This window comes from Euprymna scolopes, chromosome 28 (genome assembly GCF_053919585.1).
Source record: "Euprymna scolopes isolate OS-2025 chromosome 28, ASM5391958v1, whole genome shotgun sequence".
In the NCBI taxonomy this organism is placed as follows: domain Eukaryota; kingdom Metazoa; phylum Mollusca; class Cephalopoda; order Sepiida; family Sepiolidae; genus Euprymna; species Euprymna scolopes.
In genome coordinates, this window is record NC_136509.1 from 9,193,330 (window position 1) to 9,207,247 (window position 13,918).

The 13,918-nt window shown below is 35.0% G+C and overlaps 1 protein-coding gene and 1 pseudogene across 2 annotated transcripts in view; both read left to right on the forward strand.

Moving 5' to 3' along the window:
• LOC145249442 (glutamate receptor ionotropic, kainate 2-like) overlaps window positions 1-13,918 on the forward strand; it is a 1,370,511-nt gene that overhangs the window by 1,311,637 nt on the left and 44,956 nt on the right. The window lies entirely within an intron of this gene.
• LOC145249883 (U2 spliceosomal RNA) lies at window positions 10,159-10,312 on the forward strand (annotated as a pseudogene).

Sequence of the window (13,918 nt, forward strand, 5' to 3'; positions counted from 1 at the left end):
CGAATTGTCTATGGGTGGAATTTATGGATGCCAGTCGGCAAAGGAATGGTTGGAATTCATTCCTCCAGTTTCCAATCTGGCGTTTGCTAATCAAATTTCGAATGCAGCATTTGAAGTTGGAGAAAAGAAAAAAAAAGGAAATTATTAGGAGAAAAAGGAAAAAGAAACCGTGAAGTAGATAAATATTTTTTTTTAATTGGGAAAAGAAAAATAAACCAGAATATTGACAAAAATGTTTTAGAGTGGAGTGTATAGAAACAATGAAATATATAGAGACAAATAAATAAATAAGCACTAAAAATAAAAGTCGACAAAAAAATATTTGAGAGAAACAAGAAAAAACGATAAAATAGACAAATGATAATATTTCAATAAAAAATAAAATATTGAAAAACAAACGCTCGCCGTATGTTTATTTTTTAATTTCATTTAATTATCTTCTTTGCACAAAAATATTCATGAAATATTTTTTCTTCGCGGGAAACTAAATAGTTTAATTTGTTTAGCTTTAGGGAAAGATTTAGTCATTTCATAATCATCTAAAGATTTTAAACAATTCGCAAAAATCGATTAATAAGTTTTCTTTTATAACTAAAACAAAACACATAAATGTTTTTCACTAAACCAAAAATTTGCTTATTAAGTTGTAAGGAGTTATATATATATATATATATATATATATATATATATATATATATATATATATATATATATATATATATATATATATATATATGAGAGAGGAAGGGATATGGGGACCGGTGTTTCAACGTGATTATGCTATATAGATATATTAGAGCAATAGGAATGGTAAATATAGTTTGGTTCATTTATTCAATAAGGCAATACAAACAATTAGTTGGGGGATAGAAGGGAGTCTTTATGTCAAGGCATTTCGAAGTCTAATGCTTCTCATTAGTAGAGTAGAGAAAATGCAAGGTAACATAGTGGGGATGCGGCGTCTCGCGTGGGATTCATTAGGAACAAAATAGATGAATTAAAATTATAGATGATGCTGGGAGGAGTTTTATCGAATTCTAAATAAAGGAGGAGCGTATTATATAAAGTGTAATGTAGAAAGGTGTATAGGGTCTTTATCATAGTCTTAAATGTATGTAGTATATGTTTTAAGGCGTAAGTAGCGGTGTAGTGTGGATGGGTGGTACTTCTATTTAGAATACGATGTCCAGCATGTTAAAAATATACCATTTGTTGGAAAAATCTAATGGATAAACATCTGAAGAAGTTGGTGGGGATAGGATATTTTTACGGAAACATAAATCGTAAAATTGCCAACTCATTAATGAAACGGCTGTAATGGAAAATATCCAGAAAATAAACGAAGGTTATAAAAAAGAAAACGTGAGTCTTTGAATTTTCAACAAAATTTTGCACTATATATATATATATATATATATATATATAGTGTGTGTGTGTGTGTGTGTGTGTGTGTGTGTGTGTGTGTGTGTGTGTGTGTGTGTGTAATTTAAAGGTTATGGGTTTTTTTTAAGGATGTTATGTGTTTATTTAATATTTTTATTGTTATTTTTTTATATTTTTGTTCTGTTTTAAGCGGACCTCCGCTCTTGGTCACAAAAAGTATCGAAAAACTATATATATATATATATATATATATATATGTGTGTGTGTGTGTGTGTCGGTTATCTCGTTATTTCATCGCATTTTTATTGTGTTCGTCCTTGTTTTATGTTTTATGCTGTGTCACATGTGCGATAAAGAGAAAAATACTTTGGCTTTTGCGTTCCCGTAAATTCCCTTAAACCCCCTTTTGGCAACGTGTGACAAAGGTAAACGATATTTGTTTTATCATTAAGTTTACGTTGATACTCCTACGTTATAAATTGTCTTACAACCCCTTTTATCGTGTATGTGAGAATATATGTATATATATATATGTATGTATGTATGTACGTATGTATATATATGAGTGTATATATATATATGTGTGTGTGTATATATATGTGCATATATATGTGTGTATATATGTGTATATATATGTGCATATATATATATGTGTATATATATGTATATATATGCGTGTATATATATGTGTATATGTATGTATATATATGCGTGTATATATATGTGTGTATATATATGTATATATATGCGTGTATATATATGTATATATATGCGTGTATATATATGTATATATATGCGTGTATATATGTGTATATATATGTGTGTGTATATATGCGTGTATATATATGTGTGTGTATATATGCGTGTATATATATGTGTGTGTATATATGCGTGTATATATATGCGTGTATATATATGCGTATATATGCGTGTATATATATGCGTATATATATGCGTATATATATATGTGTGTGTGTGTGTGTGTATATATATGTTGGAGACAGGACGGTTTGCAGTGTGATAGACGATCCCGTCTCCATGTATATAATGGTGGATGTATTTAATGGTAGAGGAATTGAAAAGACAAAAGGTCGCATAATGAAGACGAAAATATACCGTTATACATCAACGAAACAAATGCAATTTATTTGCATAAATATACAGGAAAGAGTGATAGAAAGAATAAGAGTTCATTGAAAGATGAGTAACGTTACTTGCGGTTGACTGGTTAGTCAGGAACGCGGTGGTGGCTCATGGCTCCACCGGAGCGGTGTTTGTCACATCTTGACTGGTCGAGCGTTCAGCGGAAAAGAGGGTGAAATATGAGAAACAGGAAGTGACGTAGCTAGGTCGCTCTCCTGAGTTAAAGGGCGACAATCGAGTAAGGCTGAGAGTTTTCAACTCCCGCATATATATATATATATATATATATATATATATATATATATATATATATATATATATATATATATATATATATACATGCACGGCATAATTACAGATCGTTGTCAGGAGCAATTTTGTTGTTAAAGAGGTTTTTTGTTGCCTTTTTATGTGTGATTAATTTTAGTTTTGTTTTTATTTGTTTTTGGGGGGGGGGTTTAATTTTCGTAAAAATTTAATCACTCCCTTATTTATCTTTTCCTCCCTTATAGACGATTTAAATCAAAATAACTAAAAAAAATTAAATCAATTAATGAAAACTAAAATAAAATTAATTCGAAATGAATGTTTATGTTTAGAGCACAATCGAACCATAATAGTTTACATCTGCATTTTAAACTTTAAGTAAAGTTATTGTTTACACATTTCTCTAGACTGCAAGGAATTGTTGACTAAGTTAATGCGGGGAGGCATGCGCAGCTTACTTCCGGTACACTGTGGGAGGACGTCCCTAACTAGAACAAGAAATCAATCGATTCAATTAAAAAAAATCGATTTTGCCGATTTTGAAGACAATAAAAGTATGAGAGGGTGAAACATTTGTTGATACTCATTTAATCCCAGGCAATGTCAGGTCTTCCTGCTAGTATATATAAATATATAATATATATATATATATATATATATATATATATATATATATATATATATATATATATATATATATATTATTATTTTCGTCTTGTTCAGTTTTTTCGGAGAATTATTATCGAATGGACACTTATTTACAAGATTAATATATAAATAAAAAGGAAACCAAAATCAATATTTAAATATTTGTAACGGTTGCGCAGTTTCTAATGCAACGTTCTAGCAAATTGATTACCCATTTCAGAACCATTCGATGTTTTAGGCCAAATCTGTCTAATTTAGTCTATTTTTGCAATTTAGCATTTTTTTTAATTTAGCATTTTTTTTAATTTAGCATTTTTTTTTAATTTAGCATTTTTTTAATTTAGCATTTTTTTTTAATTTAGCATTTTTTTTAATTTAGCATTTTTTTTAATTTAGCATTTTTTTTTAATTTAGCATTTTTTTAATTTAGTTTTTTTTTAAGTTAGCATTTTTTTAATTTAGCATATTTTTTAATTTAGCATTTTTTTAATTTAGCATTTTTTTTAATTTCGCTTGAAATTTGGCTTTTTTCAATTATTTCATATACATAGTTGTCTTCAAGTTTGAGGCTAATTCTTTTTTAAAAAATAGTACAGTAGTATGAACATGATAAAAATAAAACATGGTACACAGAAAAAAATTAAAAAGCCAAGTTAATAATGAAACCTTAAAGCAAGAAATATTTGAGTGATTGCATTACTTGGTAATCATAGCAAAAACGTATACACTCAATTTGAAATGTAGATTTAAAATTTGTGGGGGGTTTTTTTATTGAAACAAAATCATTTCATTTTCTGATCACATTTCGTGTCAAATTGAATTTCACTTTTCGTTCATCATTTTCAATCATTCTGTCGCATTCAAAAATGATGGCTTGCGAGACCACTTAGAAGCAGTTACGAATATCAGTTGCTTGAATGTAAAGAGTCGTTCACAAATTCATAATTTTATTGAATCATATTGGACGTGGTGATGGTAGTGATGGTATAGTAATATTCAGAAGATGAAAAACGGAGATGAGAAAGAAGAAGAAAAGGAAAAGAAGGAAAACTAGCGAGATCTGTGAACTTTCACAAGATGCCTTCAATAAGTTTCCAGACTGTTTTCGGACACTTTTATTGATAATACACACACACACGAAACTCTAGTACCCGTCTAAGTAATCTCCTCCAGCTGCAATACACGTGTAACGTTCCAACAACTTCTGGAAGGCCCCATGGAAGTCCTCTTGTGTGAGCGTGTTAATGACCCTCGTCACAGTCTCTTTCATATCCTCAATTGTCTCACAACGATAGCCTCTAAGGTTTTTCTTGAGCTTAGGGAATAACCAAAGGTCACAGGAAGCAAGGTCTGATCTATAGGGAGGGCGAAGAAATAGCTTGATGCCATCTTGGTCAAATAATGTATGACAAGTATGAAGTTGTGAACTGGTGCATTCGCGCAAATCTTCTGCATCTTCACTTCCTTATGAATAATAGTGTTGGCATATAAGTTTATAATAGTTTATTAATTATAATTTTGCACAACTGTGCAAGCTCATCAGCGCATTGAAACCCCAATTTATCAAAAGTTTCACATTTCATGAACAGTATTCACTTATTAACATGGCAGGTAATCATTTATTCCACAACATATATATAATATATAATAAAATACACTTTGTTTAGATATTCACTAAACATCTGTATCAGTAAGCATTACTTTTCTTGCTTTTGACCATGCTTTATTTTGTAAACTTGCAATAATTTCGGACTTAACTGTCCGGTTCACAGCAACTTTTTAATAGTTCAATTTCAAACACCTAATATCATTTTTCCATTAATCAAATCTTCAATATTAGTGTTTACGTAATTCTTACCAAAATTCCTAATTTAAATTCCAGGTTTAAACCCAAACAGTTTTTTTAGCACACGTTTATGTTTACGATATCGTATAAGTTTACATTATTCGATTGATGTAAATTCGCAGCAATTGTTTTATAATTTTATTTCAAGCTGCAAATAGTATTATCAATTACTCAAATTTCATTATCATTTAATTAAATTTAACCAACATATATCCTTTATTATTTTCAGATTCCATCTCATGGGCAAATGGTTGGTTTACATTTACCGATAGTATTTTTAGAGTTTCCTTTAAAGCTCACATCAGTTTTCATGGTTTACTTGTAGAGAGTAAGTTTCTATCATGCCACGTTGCCCTGACAAATCCCTGTACACTGAGACCTTAGATATTCGGGAATATTGTCCAGTAGACATCCAATTTCTCTCCAATAAGCATTCATTCTCTCCAATAGCTATTCAAGTGCTCTCTAATAAGCATTCAATTCTCTTCGGTAGGTATTCAAGTTCTCTACAATAGGCATTCAAATTCTCTTCACTAGGCATTCACGTGTCTATATCTGTATGCATGTATTCACTTACGGTAAGGGTTAAATTTGCAATATTATGAACAATTCGACAAATCCGAATGTTTCTGATGAGGTCGTGAAGGTGATAAACCTTAGTTACCTGTCCATTACCAAGGGACCTGGTGTGCCACAAGGTCCAGTTTAATGTAGAGTGAAATCATTATTGAACATCACAGGGGAGATTATATGCCCACTGATCTAACCAATAAGAAGTTCGCAATCCCATGAGTACTAGTAATGCAATATTACATGAATATAATTTGAAGGTGACAAACCTCATTCAACTGGGATTGAAACTCTTTGTGTTTACTGAGAGATGTAAGGTTTATCTAGTATCGTTCGGCGTACGGTTTACTTTCATGACTTTACGGTGTTTCTTTCTAAACTTATTACTAGTTATTTATGTTTTAAGTCTGCTTAAAGTTTCCGGTTGGAGGTTAAACTGACGTTCTCTAATCGCTGAGGTGTTTGGATCATTTCTGATTACTGCACTGTGATCAACTATATGTTCAGTTTTCGAACCATAAATGTTTTGGTTGATTTCAGGCTTTATGTCTCGTGAAAGTTAAGCTTAAAAAATGAGATTGTTTTTTTTATTTGTGTAGTTGATTTGAAGCAATTTACACCGTGACAGCTAAGATCAAAGTGTAGTATCTGTTCTTCAGATGCTGCACTTCCATTTATTGTACTCTTTCGGTCGAGGAGCAGTCCTTCACGACTGAGACAATTTTTTATTTTTATACCTTTTTCTCCACGTTATAAAAAACGACCCTGGCGTCTAACTCTGTCCCCGTGGGGAGGCATTGTAAATAGGTACACCGTGACAGCATACAAACTACCACAATGTTACTAACTACATCCAGTGAACTTCCACGGCTAAAAATGCTCCCTGACTCACGTGATATACGCGCTACAATCCAGACAAATGGTTCCCAACCTTTTTTGCCTTCGTGGACCCCTTTCAATAATCCTGACGTCCCGAAGCACTATTACACCAGAAAACATTTAATAATCTCATTCATTTGTTTCTTATTCATAATGCAAGCAACATTTTTCTTTTTATAATCAATTTAGGTATTTAAAATTTGTCCGAACTTTATATATATATATATATATATATATATATATATATATATATATATATATATATATATATATATATATATATACCAATAAACGTCTGAAGTTATTACCGTTATATTTCTGCTAAAAAGATGAGGGATAATTATTAGCTTTTTGTACACAGTACCAAATCATTATATTTTTTACTAGCATACATTTTTCGTACGTAATGTCGTAGTGGCTTTTTATGCCAGCTGCAGATCTGCATTGCCTGTAGCACAAATGACAGCTAACACCATACTTTCAAATTTTCGATAACAGGTACGAACATAAAGAGGTATCAATAAATCACTTCAAGAATTCGAGGAAACATTCTCTGGGTCTCCATGGTTATAAGCAAGTCACATGTCAATGAGTTAAGCTCTAATCACGGATTGAAATAAATACTGAAAAAAATTATGCACGTTATATCTTACATTTTTTTTTTATATTATACACAGAAAATGGTAAATGAAGATAGATCGATAAAGATTGATTTGAAGATACTGAGAAAAGAAACAGATAAAATGCAAAAATCGATACATGCATATGAAGATCGATTGATAATAAATTATGCAACCATGATAAAACTTTATTCAGATTCATAAGCACATAATTTTTAAATAATCTTTCTCTCTCTCTCTTGTGAGACGTCGGCTTGGGTTATATGACTGGTTGGATGGCCGCGTCCCTTGTCGAGACGAAGTAGGTTCATTTCACGGTCGGATTTCGATGCGGTTTGCTTGATCTGTGTTGGTTAATAGAAATTCTTGTGTGCGGGGCGTTTGCTCAGTTGGTAGAGTGCTTGCCTCGCATGCAAGAGGCTCGGGTTTCGAATCCTGGGATCGGGTGTGTCTAACTGATGAGCCTAAAATGAGGGCGAAACTCGAGTCTTGGACTTCCGGTTCGTTGACTGTCATGGCTCTTGTGAGCTGCGACGTTGTTTGGCTGTGGAATTTCTTATATACAATCTCGCACATTCTAAAAATCATATATATATATATATATATTATATGTGTGTGTGTTTGTAGACAGAGAGAAAGATATATATGTATCTCTGTGTGTTTTTACGATTAGAAAATTTTGTAAAATTTGAAAACTCGAAGTGGATATAAAAATATTAATACTAATATTTATAAGAAAACTTTATTCAGAAGAAAGCTCAATATTCAAGATAGAGCAAAAGTATATGAAACCAATCGGCTGCTGCTATACATATATATTGCTTACAGAAAGTTTTAGATCAGACAAGTCATTGGTACCGTCGGTTTCAAACCCGATGATTAGGGACAGTTTTAGATACCCATATCAAGCCAAATATGGTTAAAAAAAAAATTGGTAAAATCTGTACCTTCGTAGACTTGGAGTAAGAATATTCAGTTCTTTGAAAATAGATTGAAATTTCTGCTGGAAAAACTGCGAGTGTAGATAATCTAAGTTGAGAAGAATTTGCTGAAATATGTTTAATTTTTCCAAATAAATGTGGATTTTCCGAGTTTTTTATAAATAAAAAATAATAATAATTTCAGTTTGGTGTTTATATCGCGATCTGTCTTGTTTTAGACGCAATTCTTTCGATGGCCAAAATTTTTATAAATCTGTCTACCTACCTCCTCGCTCTCTATAGATATACCTCTATATCTCTCCTCCTTTCTCTCTTTTACTCATCTCTATTTCCCTCTCTATCAATCTATTTATCTATCTATACCTATGTATTTATGTATCCTTCTATATTTACTTATTTCCTCCCTTTTTTCTATCCATTTATTTAACCATTTCTCGCATCCTCTCATATATATATATATATATATATATATATATCGCACACTATTTCCCCCTCTCTTCCTCTTTTCAACGATTTCTGCCCCTCTATCTCTCTCTCTTTCTTTCTTTCTCTCTTTCTCTCTCTCTCTATCTCTACATATATATCTTTTACTCACGCATTCTCTTTCTCCCCTCTCACTATGTCTCTCCATCTATCGATTTATCTATCTCTCCTTCTCCTTTTCTCTCTATATATACCTATCTATCACTTTGATTCTTATTCACTTTTTCTCACACTAGCTCTCTCTTTTTCTCTACCCACCTATTTATCTATATCTCCATGTTTTTGTTTATCTCCATGTTTCTGTTTTCTATATATCCCTGTCTATCTCTTCTCTCCCCTTCTTCCCTTTTGGTTAGTTTTTCGAAATACGATTTTACAATTGTGTCTTGTTTGTGAACTTTGACAACCACTATCCAAAAACGGCCGTTGTTTTGCGACATTTCGGTCGTCCACGATTTCCCAAATGAGACACCTTCGTCACTTTCCGCTTAACAATGGAACCAACAAGATTAACTGAGTCAACAATTTCCCGAAAAGACATATGCACCTCAATCGTAGGAGCGAAGATCTGAAACTTGTAAGGTTCTTTATCTGACGTAGCTTTAATGGCGTATTATCCATCGCTAGAGAATGAAAAGCAGGGTCACCTGTTCGTTGTGGGTTTTTACTATTGCTGCGTTAGGTCGGGATCATGATGGCTGAGCAGTCCGCGCCTAGACGGGAGGTCGGAGAGGCCTGATCTGATCAATCGATTGATCATGTCAGATCCCAATATCGAAAAGTTTCAAGTTTAAGTTTATTTTTATTATAATTACTTATAATTAAAACTGGTTCTTCTAAAAATCAAAACCATCTTGTCCTTTTAATTTTCTTCCAAATAAAAACTGGAAAGTGGTTGCTGGGGGTTAATCGTGTTGAAAAGAAAAACACTAATGAATTAAAATAAGATTTAAAAAATGATAATAGATATTCGTCCGAACTTGCCAACTCCTGACTTCAACTGTAATCGTCACCGTCGGTTCTCTCTCTCTCTCTCTCTCTCTCTCTCTCTCTCTCTCTCTCTCTATCTATCTATCTATCTATCTATATATATATATATATATATATATATATATATATATATATATATATATAACAGCTGACAAAATAAGACTCCTTTGTGCTTTCCCATTCATCCTTTCCACAACCGTCACTGTTCTCATATGCAAATCAATGCCATATGTATATTAAGAAGCTGTCTATAGTCGAAGGTTTTTCTTTTCTTTTTAGTCGCGTGCAAGTCACTCCGTCTTTCGGTCTGTCCGTAACACTTTTGTGCTTGGCCTTTTTGGTTAAGATCAAAGGTCTGTTGTTAATATATGCTGTTCTTAGCTTTTTAAGCTTTTCTTGGCCTTTTGGCCAAGATCCAAGTGTAGTATCTGTTCCGGCAGATGCTGCAAGTTATGACTAGCAAAGACCAGATGTGGGGGCAACCCCACATGCCTGACCTTTAACCAGCTCCCATTTCCCACCTCTCGGGAGCTGGTCCCCTTTTTCCCTTCCCCCTCCCTTCACTCCTCACATTAAAAATCGGCCTTGTGCCTAATTTGCTCGGTGGGGGAGCAAATAAATACCATCTGTTCCGGCAGATACTGCAAGCTATGACTAGCTAGGACTAGCTATGACTAGCAAAGACCAGATGTGGGGGCAACCCCACATGCCTGACCTTTAATCAGCTCCCATTTCCCACCTCTCGGGAGCTGATCCCCCCTTTCCCTTCCCCCTCCCTTCACTCCTCACATTAAAAATTGGCCTTGTGCCTAATTTGCTCGGTGGGGGAGCAAATAAATACCATCTGTTCCGGCAGATGCTGCACTTAAGATTATTTGTACCAGTCAATGGAGGGGAAACCCTCTATACTGGGACAATTATTATTTTTGGTAACCAGAGTGCCCCCTTTTTGCCTACTTTTAGGGGAGCTGGTTTTTACCTCACATTAAAAACGGCCTTGTGCCTAATTTGCTCAGTGGGGGGGGCAAATAAATACCATCTGTTCCGGCAGATGCTGCACTTAAGATAATTTGTACCAGTCAATGGAGGGGAAACCCTCTATACTGAGACAATTATTATTTTTGGTAACCAGAGTGCCCCCTTTTTGCCTACTTTTAGGGGAGCTGGTTTTTACCTCACATTAAAAATCGGCCTTGTGCCTAATTTGCTCGGTGGGGGAGCAAATAAATACAATCTGTTCCGGCAGATACTGCAAGCTATGACTAGCAAAGACCAGATGTGGGGGCAACCCCACATGCCTGACCTTTAACCAGCTCCCATTTCCCACCTCTCGGGAGCTGGTCTCCTTTTTCTCCTTCCCCCTCCCTTCACTCCTCACATTAAAAATCGGCCTTGTGCCTAATTTGCTCGGTGGGGGAGCAAATAAATACCATCTGTTCCGGCAGATACTGCAAGCTATGACTAGCTATGACTAGCAAAGACCAGATGTGGGGGCAACCCCACATGCCTGACCATTAACCAGCTCCCATTTTCCACCTCTCGGGAGCTGGTCCCCTTTTTCCCTTCCCCCTCCCTTCACTCCTCACATTAAAAATCGGCCTTGTGCCTAATTTGCTCGGTGGGGGAGCAAATAAATACCATCTGTTCCGGCAGATGCTGCAAGCTATGACTAGCTATGACTAGCAAAGACTAGATGTGGGGGCAACCCCACATGCCTGACCTTTAACCAGCTCCCATTTCCCACCTCTCGGGAGCTGGTCCCCTTTTCCCCTTCCCCCTCCCTTCACTCCTCACATTAAAAATCGGCCTTGTGCCATATTTGCTCGGTGGGGGAGCAAATAAATACCATCTGTTCCGGCAGATACTGCAAGCAAAGACCATATGTGGGGGCGATCCCACATATAAGACCTTGGTCAATGTAGGGGCAACCCTTCATACCAATTGTCACTATCCAGCTCCCCTACTCCCTGGGGAGTAGGTCCCCATTTACCTTTCACTCCTCACTTTAAAAATCGGCCTTGTGCCTAATTTGCTCGGTGGGGGAGCAAATAAATACCTTTCGCTAAAATCAAAGTGTAGTATCTGTTCTTACTACATGCTGTACTTATGTTTGTAACTTTGTGATATAAAGTGGGGATCACTATTCTGTATTAATTTAATGTAAAATGATCACCCACTTTACAACCAGTAAGTCTCAAAGCCATTCAAGTCATTCTCCAGATCATTCAAGTTGTTTTTTAAGGATTCCAGTTATTTTTAAGCATTCAAGTCATTCTTAAGGTCATTCAATTCATCCTTAAGTTCATTAAAGTCATTCTAAGTCATTTACTTTTTATTTATTTAAGTCATTTCAGCCCATTTTTCGGTCATTTTAGTTTATTTTTAAGAATTTCATGTCACTCCTTCATTCATTACACGAGAGCACGCGACTAATGGCTATCGGCCTTGTTTCTTCCTTTGATTCCGTCACACAACAGGATAGACGCAGGCGCCGTCGCTTTGTAAGTCACGTTTTTCATTACTTTCGCCACAACTACTCATGCCAAATGTGTTCTAAGAGTAATGTTCCAATTCTCATTGTAAAATTCTACCTTCTTAGCGTAACGTTTTATAGGAGTAATATTCTCACTGTAATCTTTCCTTTTTATTATCAGTTTTATGTGGGAGCAATATTTCCTGAGAATATAATAGAGTTATCCCACCTATAAAATTCCTTTTGACAATGTTATTTTGTATTAAATAATCCATAGATGGTGTATACAACAAAATCACCATTTTTCTTGTGGGGGAAGTGAGATGAATCGTCCAAAGGTTTACTTTGCTCTTTAACGTGTTCTATAGTATATTTTCAGTCGTCATATTACTTCCAGTATTGTAACGTGGCTGTTACGCTCGAATCGTGTCCGTTACAGTTCAAACCTCTTTCGCCCCCTCCCATGCTGTCCGGCGCCATCGAAAAGGAACAAACCAAAAATAAATAAATCCGACTCGTATCTGTTCTCTGCTTTTAAACTTAAGTTTTTATCATTGCTTTTCTTTCTCTCCGTCTCGATACCAGCTTAAAATGCTTCTCGCTGCCACATGTCCACCTAACCTGACTTCCTCTTCCTTGCCACATGTCCACCTAACCTGACTTTCCTCTTCCTTGCGACCGCATGCCGGCTACACCCGGCCAATTCTCGTTTTTACCTTATACGTCCATCTCCTTCGGCGTCGATACTGTTTCTCCCTGAGCACGTTGTGCTTTTTTCTTCTTTTTCTTCAGACACAAGCCCGCGCACATTTGCCAATTTGCATACACGTTCAAACGCTGATCCTGCTGCTTATACAATTGCTTGCCATCCATCCTTTGGTTGCTGCTGATATTTTCATACGTGCTAATATGCGCTCTGTTACAGTATGACAACCTTTATTGAAAGAGACAGTATATAATATAGTCGTTCGTCATCATACCATCCTCCCAGTATTACCTTCTCCACTTTGGGATGAAAGAGTAGTGTATTATCTCTTTCATTACCATGATAAACTCTGTCATGCATCCTCCTTTTGGGAGGTCGTTCGGTAAGACACTTTATCAGATCTCCATTACTAATGATTGCTATAATATTGTCCCATTGATTACTGTACACGCAATAACCCTTATCCCCGAGTGGCCTCCCGGCCTTGATAAGTGGTGACTTCCATGTAAAAAAAACACTTGAAGATGGATGATAACACACTAAACTATGTCAATTCGTTTTCTTACTAGGCTCTAAAGTTAATTACAATCAGTCACTAGATACATACGACTGCGGATCGTTTGTGAATTTCATACTCCCATGAAACTTCCTCCTTCAGAGGAAATCGGTTAAACCCTGAATAGGGTTGGTGCTGACTGCACACACACTAGATGATGAAATTGTAAACAGGAAAGCTTCGTCAACGTTTGTGGAATGAACGAGGTATTCGACTGGACACAGAAGTCATGGTAGGTAGGTATTTATTTGATACATAATGGGGTAGGTATTTATTTGATGCATAATGGGGGTAGGTATTTATTTGATGCATAATGGGGGTATGTATTTATTTGATGCATAATGGGGGTAGGTATTTGATGCATAATGGGAGTAGGTATTTATTTGATGCATAATGGGAGTAGGTATTTATTT